This window comes from Colias eurytheme, chromosome 4 (assembly GCF_061535395.1).
Source record: "Colias eurytheme isolate Ceu_HAF_F1 chromosome 4, ilColEury1 Martin Lab GWU primary, whole genome shotgun sequence".
Classification (NCBI taxonomy): domain Eukaryota; kingdom Metazoa; phylum Arthropoda; class Insecta; order Lepidoptera; family Pieridae; genus Colias; species Colias eurytheme.
The window spans coordinates 10,992,574-11,016,794 of NC_142983.1; the positions used below are offsets into that span (position 1 = coordinate 10,992,574).

Below are 24,221 nucleotides of genomic sequence, written 5' to 3' on the forward strand. Positions count from 1 at the left end.
GCTTGAAGGCATGGTATGCAATAGTCCCCAAATGCCACACGTCTTTTATTTTTATTTTTATAGCATTTATGACGATATGCAGTCAAATAACAACAAAAAAAAAACGTGACCGTTACCTGAACTATAATCTGTTTCCTTTATGGGTGATTATACAAAAATGGGGTAACTCGATGTCATCAGCCAATTTAAACAAAGTCTTATTATATTTTATTCAAATAACAATCTATTTTAAAACAATGAAGCGTCCTTTATTTGGTCACTCAATTTCACTTCTTTATTTAAAATACAAATGAATAAAAAAAATAAATTAATACCTCAAACGTCAGTACTTTGGCATGTCACAACTCCGAAAACCAACAATCAAGTGACTATCGTTTAAACATTATCATCGATTTAAGAAAACTTACTAATTCACTACAATCTTTGATGTACATAGTATTATATACTACAACTTTCATAACGCAATGTTTTCCATTTTATTTAAAAAATAAAATTAAACTTTGTCATCGTTTTCACTAGTCAGTCCGTTGTGTGTTTTTTAAATTCGTAATTCTCGCTAAATATCACCAAGTCAAGGTCAAATCCCTGTCTAAGTATTAATGTTGGTAATGAAGTTACTTGTGCACCGCATATTTTGACGGCCGTCATAACTGTACCAGCGCTAGGGTTGTGTTTGTCCTCTAAAATCTTGCTGCGCCAGTCAACATTTCAGTCCTATGGTGAGTCGTTATTTTATTGTTAATCCGATTTTTATTTTCATTTATAAATGGTTAACTCTGATTTGTAAAAATATAGTTTGTTGATATTAGAAATTAGGCAAAAAAACATAATTTGTGATTATAACCTCATATTAAGTCCCTTTTCATCAATCCGCTGGCATCAGTCCTTTGTCAGATATCGTGCCAGAGGACTGACGCGACCCCATAGTACTGATGATTCTGTCGTTTTTGAGAACTTTTATCTTGATTGCTATTGGTATAAGCATTTCTATTTTATATTTCAGTTTAAAACATCCTGCGCCACGCTAAAAGAACCTGAATTTGACTAGGGAAGAAACATTTAAGAAAGAGTAGCAAAGAAAAGAGCTATTGAAACAAACTACTAATAATTTTATTAAAAAAGATCTTATTTTATTTTAATTATTGATTTTGATGCTTTCAGGGCATAGCTTTTTATATTTATCAGATAAATACGTATACGTATATTACTGTGAAGTAAAATTACCTCAAAATAACATAAAAGTTAATTAATATACTTAATAACATTATAAAAATGTCAAGGGGCTCTTATGAAAACTCAGATGAGACTTTCATTCGAGACTTTGGTTTTTAATTTTACTATAATTAGTACTTTTAACATAAATATTGGTAGATTTTTAGGGCTCCGAACCTCAAAAGGAAAAAACAGAACCCTTATAGGATCACTTTGTTGTCCGTTTGTCTGTTAAGACGTTTTTTTTGGAACGCGTGGAGGTATCAATCTGAAATTTATATTGGATACTCAAGATTAAGAACCCTTGGGGCTGTAAAAAAATCAAACTTATAACGCAACGCAATCAAAAGATACCTACATCCGTTAATACTGCAAATTTCCGCAAAATTCAATATTCGCAAGGGAATAAAAAAACACACAGGATGCTTGCCGTGTATACAGTCTACTATAAACTGCTATATAGTTTACTTCTACTTGGTAAATAGCAACGTCTTATAACACAGATAAGGAAAAATTGCTAAAAGTGTAAATTTTTAGTTACAAACATAATAAAAAATAGGTTTTTTAGGACTCCAACTCGCACTTGGCCGTTTTTTTTTGTTTCTATTGTTTGTGAATTACTTGAAATATCAAGTAAAACTAAGTCAAAGTAGAAAAAGTTAAGTAAGAGAGTAAGAATATTCACGTAGCGTTAAATGTCAGAAGGCTGTTTTGAAACTTGAGACATTGTTTTTTCCCAGTATCACATATTATTAATTATCATTTTTAAACGTAACTAAGTGATTTTAATACTTAAAAGACATGTGCCATTATTAAAACTGAGAGATTTGTAGTAATTTTCATTCAATTTCTTTAAGAATGTTACAAAATTGTGTTTTTTATCAGTACCATGTTAGCCTCGTCAGTCCCCTGGAGGCCAATTCCAGAAAATTTAAAATATCTCACAATCTACTTAAAAAACTGGCTGGCCCGATTTGGAACAATATATTCATTAGATTAGCTATCATATACACCCTAATTTGTAACAATCTGATATAAAAAATATAGTAAACAAAATATCCTCAAAAGTTACCCCATTTTTGTATAATCACCCTTATATTAAAATTCGAATGGACGTTATTGGTTTTTTAATCTTTAATTAATTCAAAATCCACGTGTTTTGTGTCTCGTCTCGTGATTTTTGCGCATAATAATTTGAATAATTAATAGAGGTCGTTGAGTTTGTCTTACTAGTTATTTAGGGTATGTGATAAAGTGTTAAGCAAATAATAACTACATGTTTCCTAAACATAGGGTTTTTAAACTATTGCATAGCTTCTATCGCGGGCCTTGAGCGCGGGGACCGAATCCAGAAATTCCGTAACGAAAAAACCTCACGCTCCCCACTCCGACGGGCATGGAGGTGTGGCTTGAAGGCATAGCATGCAATAAATAGCTTTACCGCGGCAGTCCCCGAGTGCCACACGTCTTTTTTTTATACACCCTGTTATGCCATGCGCGCCAAGACACAATTCAAAGTTTTGAACTAATAATATTTAAAAAAAAAAATTTACATCATAAAAACTTTCAAAGATATCCAATATCAAAGTGGGCATAACAGGAAAAATTGCATAAAACTGTATAAAATGGTCACAATATTAATATTTCTTAGTAAAGATGATCTATTTGGAAAGACACCCTTACTTTTATCACTTAGGACTAGGGATGTAACGATACATGATTTTGCCGATACGATACCGATACCGATATTTGTAGTAATGTATCGGCGATACCGATACCGATACCGATATCGATGACTTGGTAGAAAAATAAATAGTGAATTATGCATAAAAAGTTACCAACATTTAACAGAGACTCAACTGTTAATTGTATTCTTTTAAATAAAAATGCCAAATCAAAAAACAACAAAACCATTTATTTTAGTATTATTATTTTGCAAAGTCAGTTAAACTTTAAGTAATACACATACAATCAGTACCTAATAAAAGTTTACTATTGGTAGTTTTTTCAGAAAACAAAGTGCGCACGCGCGGGCGGCCTCCCGCATCGTTCATTGAGCGCGGTTTTTTGAATTGTTTGATATCGGTATCGGTTGTTTTATTATCGGCGATACCGATATATCGGCTTGCCGATTATATCGGCCGATATATCGGTATCGGTATCGTTACATCCCTACTTAGGACTATTAAAAATTTACAAGCCGTTTCGGAAGTTTCTTACGAACACGAGAAATTGATTTCAATTACATATTTATTATTTATGTATCCTACTTACATTATAAATGTAAAAGTTTGTATGATTGTTTGTTACTCCTTCACGCAAAAACTGTTGAACCGATTTTCATTAAATTTGGCAATCACATAGAGGGTAACTTGGATTAATACATAGCATAGATTATATCCCGAAAATCCAACGACAACGGTAAATATGCGTATTTTCCTTTGATTACGCGAACGAAGCCGCTCACAAAAAAGTAGTATTGTTTATCTATAAATTAAGATTTTTAAAGTCTTCTACACTCGTTGTACAAGATGTTATCTGCAATAGTAGGTCAAAGCTCAAATAAAAACAAATTAATTCACTAAAAAGGGTATTTAAAAGTACTTGACTTTGCCATTTTATCGCAGTTATGCCATTGCAATTAGATCTCAATTAAAATGTTAATTTTTAATTCAATACATTTTAACCTTAGTAAAACTTGTTCACAACATTACGACACACCCCGGACACTCCATACAAAATGATCGTTTTGACAGTCACACTGTAGAGACTGCAAATGTGTGTGTTAACGCTTTATGGTTGGCACATTTGTGACTAGTGTAAAAAAAAATTCGCGTTTTTCTGATGAAATACATCCGTAAACAGCACAATATCTAACCATTTTCTACGAAGAACGATAATCACAAATCCAAAATAATAAAATTACTTTAAGTCAATTTGATTAATGTTGTCAATCTTCGTTGCGTATCGTCCTTGCAGAAAAATATGGCCCATTTTATGTCTGATCGCGCGGGGGTGAGGTAAGTTTAATTTTGGCGGGAGGCGGAGAGTGTCCGTTCTGTAGCGTTTAGCTACTATTATGTATTCTGTGATTACGATGTTAAAATTACATATAATATTGACATTTAAAACAAACATAAAAATATTATATACATTTGACTTTTGAGAGGCAGTAAATCCCTGTAATCCCCGAATGTAAACCCCTAGCAAATATACCTATGATAAATAAACTACCTACCCGATTTCGATGAAATTTAAAGGTGCGGATAGCATAGCAAATTATGAAAAATTGTGAAAGAATTTAGTAATATAAGTTCCTGTTAGTAATGTAAATAAAAAAGTAGCAATGGAAAAAAACAACAACAAAACCAATTTTTCGAATGAAAAAATTATCAAGATTTTTTATCGTTTTATCAAATCGTGTCCAATAAATTCATTAAAATTGACATTTAAATTATTATATTGCTCATAAAATCACAGATAACGTAACTGTCATGTAATTATAATGCCTTTTATTTATTTTTTCAATATGACCCTACTACCTATATTATATGATTTTGTTCACCCCTTCATTGTTCATATTATTATGTCCTTGAAAACAGGAAACAGAAATGTGAACGATGGACCATATTTTTTTTTGGGTAGGTAATAAAATTATTTTACAAATGCCTCCTGTTGAATAATTTATTAAATTTAAAGACTATCTATGTATATACTATATTTATAATTTTTTTGTATCACAATGTTTGTAACCAAACTCTGACTCTCTTTGGGACTTCAAAATATGATTTTCTTTGTATATCCGGTTTATCTAAGAATGTTTTGAAAGAAAGAAAAACACCACTCTGTAATATACAATTTAAAACTTCCATCCATACTTATATTATAAATGCGAAAGTAACTCTGTCTGTCTGTCTGTTACTCAATCACGCCTAACCTACTGAACCAATTTGCATGAAATTTGGTATGGAGATATTTTGATACCCGAGAAAGGACATACAGGCTACCTTATATTGCGAAATATGTACCACGGGCGAAGCCGGGGCGGACCTCTAGTACAAAATATGGCAGCGTGGCACTGAAAAGTAGAATCTTCAGCCCATGCTGCGTCTATCTCATAATACATCAGTGATCATATATTACATGCGGTGGCTTAAAAATCTCTATAATTTGCATTTTAAAGACAAAAAGTCAAAATTATACTTAAAGTCTTCATATTCCGACAAAACGGAATAGACAAGAATCTGAAAAAAATACATAAATACGTGTAAATTGTTTTTATTAATCTTTGAATCGGTTAAAAAAATATAAGTAGGTACACCGTTTCAACTTGGTAACCAATTGTAGAGAGCATTTTAAATTTATTTATTTTTTCAAATGGGTATATTTAGAGTACCTACTAACCTAACTTAAATCTAACTGTATCTTTTAACAATTATAATTATTAATCATTCTTGACAGTAGAGTAAAATTTTGCAAGCATGTATTGTAAATTGTAAAGTCACCTCTAGGGAAAATATAGAAAAAAATACTGCATCGATACATTCCACTTGGTAGTACTCCTGTAGATATTAATTGTTTTTGATAGATTTGTCATGTGGGGGACATGTTTCACCGACATCTTTCACTTCAACGAATTTGAACACAGGACCCCTTCGATTCCGGTGACCGCCTCCTCGGTACAGTGGTTGGCGCGTGAGCGTAACACCGAGGGGTCCTGGGTTCGATTCCCGGTGGAGACGAAGAAAAAAAAATATCTTGGTCTGGTAGGACACAAAAGGCTGATCACCTACTTGTCCTTAAAGAAAATCTATCAATGAAACAGATGTATAAATGCATCTGCCCCTAACCCCACTAGGGGACATGGGAGTTCACTCACCCCTTTGATTCACCAAAGCATGCATTAATCCATTTACTAAAACCTACGCATTATTACTGTTATCTTAGTGTTTGTTCTTTTACGCACAATTTATGCAACACGCGTAGTGACGTCACGCGTCCTTGATTCTGCACCCATGTGCTTATGATCAATGAATGAGTCAGATATGTTTTCAATAGAAATTCTGTCTTTATATATAGATTAGCACGTGTAAGGCTGTTCACACACGAGGCTACCACACGCCACAAATGAAATAAAAAGCATTTCCAATTAATTGTTGCTTTTTTTAGCAATTATACGCATGGGAATTGGAATAACCTACAATAAAAAAGTAAGTATGAATGGGACCATGTTTCCCAGAAAAATGGAAACACCGATGTTGATGTATTTTTAAATACCTACTCGTATGTAGACAGGTATGTGTACAAAAAAATGGGATCGTAATTTATACGAATAAATCAGCAACACATTCACTTAAAAAGCTCAACAGAACTAATTATTAATAAGTAATAACATAGAAATTTTTAAATAAATTATTACTGCGTTTGTCTCACAGTCTGTAAACAGCCTTAATGACATTACAAATCTTTACAATGTATGTCGTAGTAAATAGTATTGCGCATTTTCATGGTTAGAATCACTTTAGAATAATAAAAAATTATATTTATATACATACAAACTAATTTATAAACACAGATTATTATTTTATGCACGTGGCATATTCTAAAAAAAATAAAAAATATTCATTTTGGTGCTTCTAGATAAGTAACCTATACTATTATTATAAATGCGAAAGTTTGTGAGGATGTGTGTGTGTTTGTTACTCTTTCACGCAAATTCTACTGAACCGATTACAATAAAATTTAGCACACATATAGAGGGTAACTTGGATTAACACATAGGATAGGCTTTATCCCGGAAATCCCACGGGAACGGGAACTATACGGGTTTTCCTTTGAAAACGCGGGCGAAGCCGCGGGCGGAAATACTAATATGTACTAGAGTATTAAAATAATTGAGAGAAAATGTTAATCAGAAACTTAATTGATTTTTAAACAATCGATGGAATATCTTAGTGGAATATAGTTCAATTTTATAACTAGTTTTGAATATTGGCAAGACAAGTAAAGCCCTGTCAGATTACTTTCAAAAAGGTTGACATTTACAATTCTTAATGAATTATTATTACGAAATCTTTTGAAACCTATGTATTGAAATTTTAAATCTTAAAAACCAAAAAGTCATTTGTTCAATGTAAACTCTAAAATACAACGCTTCAATTACTGCATAAAAACTGCAAGCCCAAAATATTAACCGTTAATATAATTCAAACATCGTTACTAAAAACCGGCCAAGTGCGAGTCGGACTCGCGCACGAAAGGTTCCGTACCGAAAAGGATACGTAAAAAAAGGAAAGGTACCGTAAAGGTTTCCGTGTCTATAATAGAAAATCATTTATTGTATTTTTTTATAATTTTTGTTGTTATAGCGGCAACGAAAATACATAATTTGTGAAAATTTCAGCATACTAGGTATCACGGTTTATGAGATACAGCCTGGAGATAGACAGTCAGGCAGACAGACAGTGGAGGCTTAGTAATAGGGTCCCATTTTACCCTTTGGGTACGGAACCCTAAAAATGAATCGGCCTGAAACGGTTATTTTTAATGCCTCCTGTCAATCTCTACAGTAAATAAAAAAAGGATTTATCTCAGACCGAGGTGAATGACCTAGAAAAATATTATTACAAGTAAAATATCTGAGAGCCGACAGGTGCAAAATGATTGTTGATATGTTTTGTAATATTGCGAAAGATGTACAATCAACCCTATCATTCTTATCTATTTTTCATCCATACTCGTGAAGTCCTGTCACAGTGTTTATAACTAAATTTTTCTTTACCAATTTTATGTATTTGTTAAATTAAAACTAGCGAAATTGTAAATTAAAATTGTGACTTCAAACATCTGCTTCCAGTTTAACGTATTTAATATTCGGTAGGGTAGATCACGAAATTAAACTTTATATACTACTAGCTTTCCGCCCGCGGCTTCGCCCGCGTTTTCATTATAAATATCTCTATACCAAATTTCATGCAAATTGGTTCAGTAGTTAAGGCGTCATTGAGTAACAGACAGACAGACAGAGTTACTTTCGCATTTATAATATTAGTATGGATGTAATATTTTGTACATAATATTTATTTGGTAGATCTTAGAATACGCTGTTAACTATTTCTTACTACCTATATGCTGTGATACTATTGGTTATTTATAAATACATTCCTCGCTACATATCCTCGCACATTATTGGTGGAAGACCATCCTTATACCCCTCAGTGGAAATGACCCATCGAGAAAATATTTTTTGTCGGAAATTCTTTGACCTTTTGGTAGTAAATATCAAAAAATCTTATATGCACCATCCAAAAAACACAACCCAACTTTTCGCAGTCGGTTAAATACCAGCAAAAAAGTGCTGGATGCATACCAAGACATGCGCCTACGCACTGCAGGCGGACGTATCAATTGCTCCGGTCAGTGGCGTTGCTATGCTATCTAATTTGTAATAAAGTGGCTGAATCAATATAATTGGGAATATAGACATTAAGCGAATTATGCTCCCCTAGTGACTAGCTTTGTTTTATGAGGTTATGTTATAGAGGCAGATAGAGAAGGGAGATATATGGCTTCCAGAGGACAGGAACGACCAATTACGACTGACCGGTTGGCTTAGTTGGTAGTTACCCTGCCTTCCAAGCCACAGGTCGTGGGTTCGATTCCCACCCGTGGCAAATATTTGTGTAATGAACATAGATGTTTGCTCTGTGTCTGGGGTGTTAATTATCTATTTAAGTATTTATTTAAAATTGTATATGTATGTTTGTCTGGTTTCCATAACACAAGCGAAAGCTTAGTATGGGATCAGATCGTGCCGTGTGTGAAAATTGTCCGGAATATTTATTTATAATGTTAAAAGGGAGAGATATTATGATCATTAATCTTGGTACTCTACTGTCTCTGGCTATTGATATATCTGTGAAATCGTTCTGATATGCTTTCTTTCTGCTCTCTACGCATGCGCATGTGAGAGAACAGAGAAGTCAGGGTACTGCGAGCTTCTCTTTCTAACTAAACGAAGACCCTCTTCTGGAGTTCTGGCTTTGGTGAATATTTGACTGAAGTTCTCAAAAATGATGCTGCAGTTAGTAGCGTTTTTTGTTTTATTCCTTTTTATAGCTTTTTAAGCAGGATTTCTCTCATAATACTTAAAACTAAAAGTATCCATTATTTATTTTTGAAGTGAAAACTTCTTGAACGTGAAAACGTTGAGCACTTTTTCTGTAATGGGTATAAAATCTTAAACTCGCGTCAGGACACGTGACCTGATCGAAAAAGCGTAAGACGGATACCATTCCAAAATATCAAACATGCTCAACGTTAATAATCAATTTTGCACGTCTGCCGGCACTCCCGGAGTGCAACCCGTCTTTTTTTACATATTTTTATTTATGTGTTAAAATTGTAATAGAAAAGTCTGAACAAAAACAACACAGCACTGTAATAAACGCCGTACTCGTGAAGATAGTAGAATGTCAAATTATCCATCAAAGGATTATCCTGACATCGATGGGATGATAACGCGTGATATTCACTACCATTAGCTACTTTTTTGTAGTAATAACTAATAAGAAATAACAATATAATACATACGTAATTATATTATTAAGCTATTGCATAGCTTTTATCGCGGGCCATGAGCGCGGGGACCGAATCGAGAAATTCCGTAACGAAAAAACCTCACGCTCCCCACTCCGACGGGCGGAGGTGTGGCTTAAAGGCATAGCATGCAATTAGCAATAGCTTTACCGCGGCAGTCCCCGAGTGCCACACTTCGTTTTTGATGGATAAAATAATGTTCACTAATTATCAGATCATAGATGAGCTTCCCGTAACGTAATTTTTGGTTACATTAATTGAAAACAGTCTCTAAAGAAGAGAACTGACCGTATTCATACAAATGTATTTCCAAATGTATTGTTAAGCGTATATCTCGAGAACGGTTCGACCAATTCGGGTATTTTTTACGTTATTGTTAAGGCAAAAAGATGGTTCTTATGGAGAGAAAAAACGTAAAAGGGGCAGCTAGTTTAGAATACTTTTATCGACAGTTAGTCAGTTTTACTTACTAACGGGTGATTTTTTAAGAGGTATAGGATTTGATTTTCAAAAAAAACACATAAAATTTGAAAAAAATTATGTAATCTATAATGGAATCGATAGAACGATCAATATAATTTAATGTTTGAAGATGATTTCATGCAAATGCTGGCCGCGGCTCCGGTTTAGATGGCCCATTCGCAAGGCCTAATTTCGGCACACTCTCTACATTCTACAACATATCGGCCGGTATATCACGAATAAATGCTTCAATATTGGCTACCAGTGTGTTAATCGTTGCTGGTTTATCCCTGTAGGCATAAGAAATATTCCAAAGGCGTTAGATCACAATATGATCTAGGCGGCCAATCGACGGGCCCAAAACGTGAGATAAACTGTTCGCCGAAGGCGGTTCTCCATTGGGCTATTGTTTCGCGTACCGTGTGGCATGTGGCAACGTCTTTTTGAAACCACGTGTGAGGCATGTCCAATTCTTCCATTTTGGGCAAAAAAAAATCGCCAATTGATGAAGTGCATCGCGCACTTCTTAAACGACTACTCTCTTAACCGAGCATGCATTTTGATAGTAAAATTCAATAATTTGCAAGCGTTGTTCGTTCGTAAGTCGATTCATGGTTAAATTATAGACCAAACTGAACAAGTTTGATAGAGACACAAGACACGATTCACGCGTGATCTATCAAAAACAGTATTGCCAAAAAGATACCAGCAAAAAAATCAACCTTTACATTAGAAAAATTAATAAAATCGCGACCCAACAGAATATTCCTATCCCATATCATACCATACTCACACAAAAGCGTCTCGAGGTCCCATAAAGCGAATTAGCAAAATGGGACATCTCAGTCCCTTCATATTCTTCCCAGAGAGCGGATGTGGTCATTACCTACTTGTAGGAGATTGGCCACTCCGGTGCGTTTGGTGCATGTATACTTGGATTCTGAGCATGGATTCGGTTTGAGAGTAAAGGCGTTAATTATTTTATTTGATAGTTATTACTTGCTAATCAATACTAATATTATAAATGCGAAAGTAACTCTGTCTGTCTGTTACTCAATCACGCCTTAACTACTGAACCAATTTGCATGAAATTTGGTATAGAGATATTTTGATACTCGAGAAAGGAGATAGGATAGGTTTTATCCCGGAAATCCTACAGGAACGGGCTTTTCTTTGAAAACGCGGGCGAAGCCGCTGGCGGAAAGCTAGTAAGGAATATTTCGATACGTTTGAGAGCAAACCGTTAATTGTTTATTTGTTATGATTTTTAGTTCTTGACAGCGCAGTGGCGAAAATAGCAAGCAAGCCGGTTATGCTTCAACAAAGGGAATGTAAAGATTATTTTCAGTATGTATGTATTGTTTTATTAAAGTGAAACTTTTATTACATCGTGTCAAACTTTTTGGTCTGTGTAGCGCATGTCGCGTGTATCGCGGCTGCCGAGTAGGTATACCTACTCGGCAGCCGACCGTCACGCGACATGCGCTACACAAAGCAGTGTTCGGAACCGTTCGAACAGTTTCACTTTTACCGTGGTTTCATAAAACCACACAACATTTTTTTTTTATTTCGATGTAAGTACCTAACTTTTTAAATACTTGGGTATGATAATTTTATACATCTGTCAAAATTCGACGTCGATTTATAAAAAAAATACTTATCTATAGATATCAAAGTTGAATTTGAAAGAGGAGGTTAATGGAAATATACCTACTCAGTAGTCAATAAATTGTAATTTTTAATTAGAATTCGTGACGAAATAAAATAATATGACAATTTCAACAAGTCACGTTTTATCAACCGTACCTAATATTATTTTTCACTAACCAGTTAGGTACCTACCTAATCGCATTAAGGTTTATTATTATTTAGGAATTAAGAAGATAAAACTTGAATATTTCGGTAATGTGAAGCGTAACATCAAGAAGTATGAACTCCTTCAACTATAGTCATGCAGGGCCAAGTTTTAGATAGAAGGAGATTTGGCTGCAGTCGGATATCATGGCTCCGAAATCTTCGTCAATGGTTTGGGAAGAGCACTAAATAATAGTTCAGAACAGCGGTTTCCGAAATTGAAATAGCCTTAATGATCGCCAACCTCCCAAAGGTGCCTTCTTTCTCCTTTATGAAGCAGAAGATTATTTAGGAGTGATAGAGAAATACTCTTATTTCATATTATATACATAATGAATAGGTATATAATATGAAATCTGCAACCACAACAATCTTTTTTATGGACAATTGTGTAAAAAATAATATCTTATTATGTTACTCTATCATGCGTGCAAGGTTTGTGTTGGTAAGACGATATCTCACGTGGTTTGGTCAAAATATGAGTCGATGTACGGATGTTATTTCTTATAATTTTATGTTAATTTAGTTAGAGAAGTTTCTTGCCTGTTTGCATGAGAAAATTGGATGATATTTTGTTACCTACTCCTATTTTGTCCTACTAATATAATATTATAAATGCGAAAGTTTGTGAGGATGTGTGTGTGTGTTTGTTACTCTTTCACGCAAATACTACTGAACCGATTACAATGAAATTTAGCACACATATAGAGGGTAACTTGGATTAACACATAGGATAGGTTTTATTTTATCCCGGAAATCCCACGGGAACGGGAACTATGCGGGTCTTCCTTTGAAAACGCGGGCGAAGACGCGGGCGGAAATCTAGTAATGCAATAAGTCTATTCGTTGCAGCGACGTGGAAGGACAAACACGCTTTCACATTTTAATACAATGTTCTTATATAATACTAAGCTAACTAACTAAATATTGTGGTAAGGTTTCATTCAAATCCATTCAGTAGTTTTTACGTGAAAGAGTAACAAACATCCATACATCCATACATCCTTACAAACTTTCGCATTTATAATATTAATAGGATCTAAAGTTTCGCGTCATTCGATCTATTGTTATTACTAATTTAAGAAATTACTTAACAATGAAATTTTTTATTTTCTACGTAACTATTCCACTTGAAAAGCTTTTTCAGTGCACTTTTCTCTTGTTTTGCATTAACCATTTTAAGAATCTCCTACGAGAAATGAGAGAAAATGAATACGTTACTAAAAATTCCTTTTCAGCTATTGCATAGCTTCTATCGCTGGCCTTGAGCGCGGGGACCGAATCCAGAAATTCCGTAACGAAAAAACCTCACGCTCCCGACTCCGACGGGCACGGAGGTGTGGCTTGAAGGCATAGCATGCAATAGCTTTACCGCGGCAGTCCCTGAGTGCCATACGTCTTTTTTTTAATTTAAATTTTCTTTATGTTGGAATAAAATAAATCTACCTGCTTTTCTTTTATTTGTGTTCAAAATATCTACTACCCTTAGTCTGGTCTGGTCATATAGACTTAACCACTAGACCAGTATTAATGTTTTTACTCGTGCATCCTGCATTCAAAATAATTGTAATGATAAATTGGACGGAAATAATCATGATCTAGAAGGAACCGATCAATGATCTAATACCATCAATAAAGAGGGAATATGTGGCTACTAGATTTCCGCCCGCGGCTTCGCCCGCGTTTGCAAAGGAAAACCCGCATAGTTCCCGTTCCCGTGGGATTTCCGGGATAAAAACTATCCTATGTGTTAATCCAAGTTACCCTCTATATGTGTGCTAAATTTCATTGTAATCGGTTCAGTAGTTTTTACGTGAAAGAGTAACAAACATCCATACATCCATACATCCATACATCCTTACCCTTACATATAGATCTTACATATTAGATATTAGATTCAGATGGATATATTCAAACAAACAAACAAAAATACTTTATTTTGCATCAAAATAATAAGAAAAGAAGCAATCTTTATTGTGCATGTAAGAAAAGGAGTGAATATTAAAAAGAAACAGTTGAGCAATGAGCACAACTAGCGGTCTTATCGCTACGGCAGCGATCTCTCCCAGACAACCCGGTGGTCAAGGAAAAGCAGAAACCAGAAAACAAAATACTTTTGTATTATTTCTATATAATATAATATCTCTAAATCAAATACAGGGTGGAAGGTTAAGATGGGGCATGAAGGGCAGGTACCTTAACCGTTGTAGCTACATGAAAACGTTCTTAGGAGACTTTCCTAAAATTCTTGAGAAATTTTAATCTGCATTCACAGATTTTTGAAAAAATGTACAGTCAGCAAGGAAATCGGCAGTTTTCAAAAAAAATTTTTTTGATGCCAATCGATCCAGTTTCTCATGGGGATCAAAACACTCTAAAAGACCAACTGAGGTATGAGTACTAGAAAAGTCAGAAATCATGAAAAACTATTTCCACACATTCACTAAGAAAATAAGTGATTCAACAAAAGATGCGCTAATAGAAAACTCCAAAGAGATTTTCAGGCTTCAATATTTGTTGTTTCTGATTATTAAAACACATACTGATAATAAGAAGAAACATTAATTTAATTAAACGGTTGTCAAAGAAAATAAAAAATAACAAAATAATAACAAAAAACAACATTTAAAGTGGTGATAATTCCAGAATTTCTGAAATAATTTACATAAAACTTATGATATGAGATGCTCAAAGTGGTCACCGTTTTGACGTAAACATAGGTTTGTTCGTTTTACTACTGAGCTAGATTACTTTCTGCTAGATTTTTTACAAGATTCGCAATTACCTTTCGCGTCGGTACATGTCGCATTGGGTATTTATTCCTGTACCATTCCAATGCAACTGCTGGGTTTTTATTATTTAAAAAGTAAGCCTCTAACAGTTAGAGGCTTACTTACTTACTACTTACTTAAGTGGCTCATTTAAGAAAAGCTTGACACGTCCGCGTCGTTCACGCGTATTGAATGAGAATACGGTGACGGGCAAGAAATAAATTAAAGCTGAGCTTTCTAATGGTGAAAATTAAACAATTAATTTATAAAATATTTTCATAGAGTCATCTTTATTTATTTATTTCAAATTCAAAAATCATATTCAAACCCATAAAATAGTTTTCAAATCAAATCAATAAGGATAATAAACCAATAATACTACTAAAACAACATTAGTACAACAATATATTTGACAGTTAACACTATTATATTATACTCACATAAACTCATTCATTATATTATCTGTGGGTCATTAATTAACTAGTCATCGTGACACATCAAAAATAACCATAACATTGTTAATCTTAGAAACGATACAATATATTATGATATTACAGTATATGTTCTAAGATCTATGATTTCGCAATAATAAATTAACAAATATGATGCAATCCTACAAATCACTACATAGTATAAAACAAAATCGCTTTTTCTGTCCCTATGTGTCCCTATGTATGCTTAAATCTTTTAAACTACGCAACGGATTTTGATGCGGTTTTTTGTAATAGATAGAGTAATTCAAGAGGAAGGTTTTAGTATATAATTTATTATGTTTTAGACAAAGCGGGCGAAGCCGTGGGCGGAAAGCTAGTATTAAATATGCGAAAGTTTGTGAGGATGTGTGTGTGTGTGTGTGTTTGTTACTCTTTCTCGCAAATGCTACTGAACCGATTACAATTAAATTTAGCACACATATAGAGGGCAACTTGGATTAACACATATGATAGGTTTTATCCCGGTAATCCCACGGGAACGGGAACTATGCGAGTTTTTTTTCTTTTAAAACGTGGGCGAAGCCGCGGGCGGAAATCTAGTCATCTATAATAATATAATATTAAAGTGCAGAAATACATGTTCTATATATTACATTATTCACATTTGTATGAATTGAACTTTGTTAGTTTAAAATAGATATATATATATTATGTATCAGGAAAGGAAATTTAAAACCATGCGACAAATAGGAGAGGAGCATTAAAAAAATGTTCCAAAAAATCAAAAGAATATTCAATTTAACATCATTGTATGGTCATAAAAAATAAAAATATAATTGGCTTTAGAGCTAGGTATGGCTTGAATTACTAAAAAAAACGTTTCTGTAATGAAAAACGAAATAAAAAATGCATTAGTGATGAAATTTCCAAAAACGTTTTCCTCCTTTATTATAAAACTGCATTCCAAATGTCTGCAGGATTGTAAATTTTGCTTCAATCAAGGCAGAAGATTCAATTCACATAGATAATTTAGTTCATAATAAATTATATACGTCTTTCAAAGAAACACTGACTCATAAAATTATCTAACATTGAGTACAATGTCAAGGTCATCAATATCTTCGTCGTGTACGAGATAAGTACTAAATAAATAAACATATCTCTTTGATAATATCAGAGATAATCCGATTAGAAATTAAAGAAAATGCGATTTAACAATAATTGTGTTATTTGTAATTATAATTTTGAATTTAAGTTGTTAATTTGTAAATCAGGTAAAGCAAGGAAACAATCTTAATATAAGCCCTATTTTAATTGTATAATGTTCTTTTCATTCATTCGGTAACTATAATAATTTCACCTATAATTAGCATTGAGATAATATTACTACGTATGGAGTAGACACCACGAACAAAATCTGTGCGCCATTTTTTTGCTCTAACTAAGTTTTAAAAATTATTATCTAGTTAGGTACTTAACGATGAAAGTTATTCCTTTGCACTTTTCCGTATTATTTGTATTATTTGTGCAATATCGTAACACACACGAAGGCATGTTTGATGCGTTTCACTTTAAAACCATTAAAAAATACCGCTCAACATACGTCACATGACGTATGTTGAGTGGAACATAAGTGATGTAGGCGGTGTCATCTCCATATTAATATTATCTCAATGATAATTAGTTTTTTTTTGCTTTTCATGGCAAGAAGATGTGACTATAATTAGTTAGGTACATGTAGTATAGTATTGTTATCTGTGATAATATTAAATTTTTTAAACATCGAAACACATATATTTGCAAAGCTTAGAGTATATATTACAATAGTAATATGTACTAAGTTGCAAAGTATGAATAATGTTAATTTTTGCACAGGAAATGTAGAGCACTTGAATTTAAAAGAAACGTCAAATCTTCTTCTTATTAATAATTAAAATGAAACAACAATATTGCCAATTGTCAAATAATCTACATCACAGAGCATAAAGGTATGCGTCAATCAATCGTTGCCTCATTACGATCCTTTAAAAACTATCAACACATTTGCAAATTCATTATTTTGCAACGGCAAATATTCATATGCTGTGTTATTTGCTTACCTTTGCCTGCTCTACCATAAAAAAAACTAAATTCCTTTTTCCAAATTCGGAATATCAATGACACATCAAGAATTTTGGCGCGAAATGCTCTCTTGTCAAAATAACGCAGTAGACAGTATGACGTAATATATTATGTTCATTGATTTTAAAGGAATGAGGTCTTTGCTACAGAATGAATATGCCTAATTACTTCGACGATTAATTAAAATCTATTCTATACATATAATAAAATCGTAGGAAAGTCAAAACTGTACATTGAATATTTTTTTAAAAGAATACTTGATCCATGATCTATAATCGATATAGAAGCCAAAAATATAGTTTTTAGAATTTTTGTCTGTTTGTCGGTTTGTCTGTTTGTCTGTTTGTCTGTATGTATTTCCGGGCTAATCTCAGAAAGTACTGCATAGATTTACTTCAAATTTTGCATGAATATTCCTAAGAGGTCGGGTGAGGATAGTTTAAACATATTATCATGATATCACCTTCGCGGGAGGAGCTGTGAACCTTTATTTTTCTTACATATTCCGTGTACTACGACAGCGTACAATCTAAAGACTCATGTTTAAATGTTGGTTTCGAGTAAGCCATGCTATTATCTAGCTTTACAAAATAAAAACTATGTCATTTACGTAATTTGGGCAGAGAAACAGTTTAATGAATTTAGTAGTATAAAGACAAATTTGAAACAGTGCCATCTATGAGATTTCGTAAAAATCAAATCAATTTACATGTTATCACTACTGAACAACTGTTGAAAATTAATAATTTAAATATAATCATGTTATTTATTTAACTCTTTAACCCATATCTTCCCTTCCCTATAAGGTGCGCTTATATTTCGTGTGAATATACTACATTTTTAAAAGTGAGGGTAGATGTTTATTATTTTAAGTCAAACTAGACACCATTACAATTAATCTAATATTGATTGTGTTCATTGGTTACATTTTTAATCTTCGTGTTTTATAAATTTATAAAGAATAGAAAAAATTCGATCACGAGGCGGGACTCGAACCCACATAATTTCGTGATCGAATGTTTCTATTCTTTATAAATTTATTATTTATATTTATAAATTTATATTTATAAAGCATTTGAATAAATAAATAAATAAAATTAAAATAAATGTCATAAAACCAAAAATATCAAATTCAATCTTCGTGTTTTGTGAATTTTCACCATGCGTTCCCACAAAAGGTAAGTTGTTACTTTTATAGGTATTTATTTTTATAATGATAGCAATTCATGTTTTTTATTGGTTTTATAATGGTTTTATATTACACTTTTAGAATGAAATAATAAAATGATGAATTCTTTTTGACTTTTACAAGATTTTGAGGTGCGTTGGGAACAGTAGTTTGTTGATAAAATTTTATATGTAAGTAGCTTTTTTTATTGATTTACAATCTATCAATATTAACGTTTGATTTTTTATTTACAGATTCAATGTTCATAAAATTATATCGCCTTTGGAAGACTATTTCTGCTGACAATTTTACAACAACACTTGAAAATTGATGATTTGATGATGAAGATAGTGGCAGCAAGGATTAAGTGGAAATTAGTAATCATCCGCTTCGTCAATTTTTGACTGAAGTTAATGTCCAACGTATGGTTCAATCATTGGAAGTATCTCGGGTAATTTTGGAGGATATTTTTCAGGAAGGAGAGGAGGGGCAGCCAACCACATATCAAACTACTACGTTTTAGTACCGAAAAAAATGTTATTGCCAAATGAAACATAAATTTTGCACTCACAACTGTACAAGTTATGATTTTTATTCTGACTTTGCTGTTATCTGATTATAATATTTATCGTTATGGCTATCGAGGTACCGACCGTACTGGGATGAGAGTACATGATATTATACCTACTCATCATCCAGGATTGCTTAGAGCATTTTCACACTGAAAAAGATGTTTTCTTTGAATCGTAGTTGCTTCATTTATTTATTTTTAATCATTTTACATAATATGTTTTATATTTGCCCATTTTCATTATATTTTATAAATAAAATGGAACCAACATAACTTTGTTACGTAGCTGTAGGTATCATTTCTCTATTAATAATCCGTAGGCATATTTTCCGAGCACCCCATTTAAGGTGCGGTCCTGAAATTATAAAAAGTTAATGTATACTTTTGCCTATTAAAAGCTCAAGATCATTTTTAGATAAAAATAACAAAAAGTTATTTTTATCTAAAAATGATCTTGATCTAAAAATGATCTTGAGATATAACTTATTTATTAAAATTTAGTAGATAAAAGAAATTATGTTACGATTTTATAAGAAAACACAGTATATTAATTAGGCGGCGGTGATCTCTTCCAGGCAAAAGATATTCATCAGCTCAATAAAATTGAATAGTTGTTGTTAGTTATTCTTTAAATTCACTGATTGTAATGAGCATTTCCGCATGCAAGTTGTATCGTAGTTTAGATATATCATAGTTTTGACACATTACAGTTCCAACAAAACCCTCAAATTTTTGAGCAGAGTTGAGCAAGATAATTTAAAAAATGTGCTGTGTTAAGTAGGTATTATAGAAAAGGTTAGTTCGTTGATAATTATCATTTCTTCATCATTTACATGGGTGTTGTTAAATGTTAGTAAAAATAAACTTTGACTGTTAATACTTTTGTTCAGTATTTACCTGTATGATTATTGCTTGGTAATTAATATGTATATTTTCATGTCGTATAGCTAATTATAAACATAAGTGTGATGTGAAACTAGCTGGATTTATTTTTACACACTCACAGCCATATATTTTATATTAAAATAGTGTAAATCATAATATTTTTTCACAATTAAAAATATTTCCTTTATTCTGATGGTGTTGGCATCGAATTAAACCGCGCTGTCGTTTCGTTCACTAAAAGTGATGTTATGAGGACCGAATATGTAGCCGCCTCAACTTACAGAAACGAGAGTAACCTGCGTTGTCTGTTAGTTATTGTATAGTCGAATTTAACGTTACATGGAAATTGGAATCTAAATATATTATGTAAACTTAGGTATATTAAATCTGTACATGAAATATATTTCCTAAATAACTATCACGGGGTGATTAGGGATCGACACTGATGCCAAAGAAGCAAACAGTAAAATTTTTGTCCGTATAACCGGTATAGAAACAAAAACTACTCGACGGATTTAAACGAAACTTGGTACAATTATTTTTCATATTCCTGAGCAGAGCAGTAACTCCATTTTTAAGCTTTCGTCGCGTGTGCAACCTTAATGGTTAAAGCTACACAGAAATCATGTATTCAGAAAGAAATGTTCTCCTTATTATATAAAAAATATCTCCCGACATCATAAATGTCTATCTTTTATGGTTGACTCACAATAACACGTGTAACTTCCGATAGCTTAGGAGTTCGAAGCTTTCTGATTATATTTGTCTATAACACTCTCAGTCCGTTTTAACTCAATTTTTATTTTCATGCATCAGTGCCACCTAAAAAATCTTTATCTCGAAATTCGAGCAAAGCTAAGAAAATGAGAAATAAGAGTTCTCAAGAATCGTTAGAGGTATACTCTAGGCCGAAAACAACACGTGTTATGCCGAGAACCTGAAACCGCTTCACAACGAGAATTGCGGCTCACAGCTGACCGCGAACGGCATGTACTATCCCGTGAGACCGAAACCTTCACTGAGAGGGTATAACGTCTCACAGCTGATCACGGCCGTCACATTTTATCTCGAGAATCTGAAACTTTTACTCAATATGAAGACCGTTTGACAAATGATAGGGTGCACCATAATATTATTCGATCTCTTGAAGATGAACATGAGCATAAGCAATGACTAGAGTAGGGACGCGAATATTACAATTAATTGAGACAAAAACGATTATTAAGTTTGTTTAATGAAAGATTAAGAATTGAAACTATTCGGTCTCTGGAAACGGACGAATAGCGAGAGGCCCCTCTTACTGCAGACAGATTTCGCATAGTCTTAATGACTTAGAGGTAAACATAGAAGATCAATCTACGAATTCGGTGGTGGGGTCCGACAAATATAAAAGTGGGTTTTCTTATAACCTCACAATTGATTACAGATCATCTTCTGTATAGGCGATATTAACGTAGTATGTTATTTTTGTAATGCTTTAAAGTGGAGTAAGGAGTCGGCTTTCGTTTGAAGATACACCGGAACCTTTGAAATCACTACTTTTAGAGGAACATGACGTGCAATCTAAACAGTTCTTAGACAATATTCGCTCTTATAGTAGTGCGTTTCAAATGATCCTTTGGTGCTCAACAATTATCAGAAGGTCCTTTCATGCTTACTTTTAAGATACAAGGTCAAGTTTAACATTTGATAGGATCCCTTTTGCCTGAAGGCCAACCTAAGTTTCTTTAAATATATTTTGTATTCGACTACAACGAATAGTCGAATACAAGAATTATCAATATTTCTCGAATTTAAAACTGAACTCATTTCACAATTTTAGAACATGTTTCATCAGGTTAATTCGTATGTATGCAGTTTTAAATCGACATTAGAAGCTTTTCCTCAAGATGGTGATATTAATATAAGATTGTTATAAATGTCTATCGGCACTCAGGAACTCCCTGGGCGTGTATAACGCCCAGGCCACAGTATTACAATTTTTCCTACAGCAGGGCGACGAATGTATTTTCGCATAGCAAAGGAGGGGAACTCGCGGGGGGTCAAGTGACGCGGGCCACGTACCATTAACATGCTTAGTTTGTGGTACCGAGCGCGAAAGAAAGTCATCGTGTTTTTGTTTTGTTACTATGTAAACTAACGTAATTTAATACTTATACTCTGTCCATTATATTATTTGCTTTTTGACAGCTTCACGCCTATGTTTAATTGTATTGTCTATGTTAAAATGTCATACAAATAATTATCGTACTTCATGGACAGGTCCCGCCCACTTAGTGATGCCTACACAGAATTATTCAATGATGGGTCGATAGATTAAAATAATCGATAGAAATACTCTGTAAAATATATCCGATACAGAAAAACTCTTCTATTATGTTATATAATTTAAACGTAAAGACAGCCAAATTGTAAGATAGAAACCAATAAATAATAAAATATTAGTTTAGTTTAGTTTTAACATACAATGCATAGATATGTGGTCTTATTATTACATATCTTATTAGTACGTTTACGTTGTAATTATTATTTACGTACCTGATTCGATTTATGATAATATTTTGAATTTATAATTGAAATGGTATCACAATCGATAATCTTTTGAACATCACTTCTGGTATCACCCGTCGAGCTGTCAAAAAGCAATTCTTATAGTGGACAGACTATAGGTACATATTCTATAACGGTGCGCTCAAACTGTTAATCTACATTTAATTTAGATTATTATTTGAAATACTAAGTAATGTAGAATTTAAATCACATTCCTTCATGTTTTCCTCAGATTTTCAATTTTCTCCGATTTTAAGATTTTCAGAGTGTTCAATTTTAATGTAGTTAAATTTTATAAGAGACAATTAAGAACATTCAAAAATAAAGTGTCACGTATTTTTTTTAAACGACGAATGACCTAAAACGACGTAATCGCGGACGAAGTCGCGGGCAACAGCTAGTTATATAATATAATACCGAGTTTAATATCAAAATAAATAAATCCATGTACCTATTGACATACTGACACTAATTTCTTTTTGATAATTGTTCATTAATTTAATTGAAAATTTCACAAATAATAATACACTTTTCAGTTCCCGTTATATTGTAAAGCATAATAAAAAATAAGTATATAATATGTACAAGAGATTAGATAGATAGATAGATAGATAATACTTTATTGCACACACACAAGATTTACATAAAACACAGAAAAATAACAAACAGATACAAGTATGTACAAATGGCGGCCTTATCGCTAGGCAGCGATCTCTTCCAGGCTACCATTAATTTGAATAAGGAAAACACATTTAAAGGAGGTGGGTGAGCAAAAATTATAGAGATTATAGAGATTAATGTATCACAAGTGAGCTAAATCATTGAAAATTATCACGTAATTTTTTTAATATACATATTATGTGTTTAACTATATGTAACTTTAGTGACCAATTAAAAAATAAAAATACAGATATTTTAACATGCATATTTAGCTAATTATATATGTATATACCGATTCCTACTAAGATTACATATAACTAGCTTACCGCCCGCGGCTTTGCCTGCTTTGTCTAAAACCTAATAAATTTTGTACTAAAACCTTCCTCTTGAAACACTTTATCAGCTTAAAAAAACCGCATCAAAATCCATTGTGTAGTTTTAAAGATTTAATCATATATAGGGACTTAGGGACAGAGAAAGCGACTTTGTTTTATACTATGTAGTGATTGCACTTACAGAATCCCGCGACTGACTCTACATAAAGTAATTCAGGTTTTTTCAGAGTTAAAAATTTCTATATTACCGTCATAAAATACAAACGAAATTGTTTTCAAAATTGATACAGTAATTGAAAGGATTATCTTGAACAAACTTTATCTCTTATTAATACTTCTATCATTATTTATACCTACACCCGATATTACACAAATGATAACACACTAAATTGACACTTAGTGTGATTGAAATAAGAACTGAATTCATTTAATGCTTTTTGAAGTTCATTAAATATGTATCGTACGATTTATTTTTATTTTACACGCCTCATATATCGCGGTTGAGATAATTTTCTACCAATATCAAGACAAATTTTAAATTTTATTCAGTACGTAATTATTAAAGCATACAGATAAATAATTTACGTATTTCATATTTTA

General features: G+C 32.7%; 1 protein-coding gene across 1 annotated transcript in view; it reads right to left on the reverse strand.

Annotated features, from left to right (window-relative positions):
* LOC149909209 (protein peste-like) overlaps positions 1-24,221 on the reverse strand; it is a 93,832-nt gene that overhangs the window by 69,349 nt on the left and 262 nt on the right. The window lies entirely within an intron of this gene.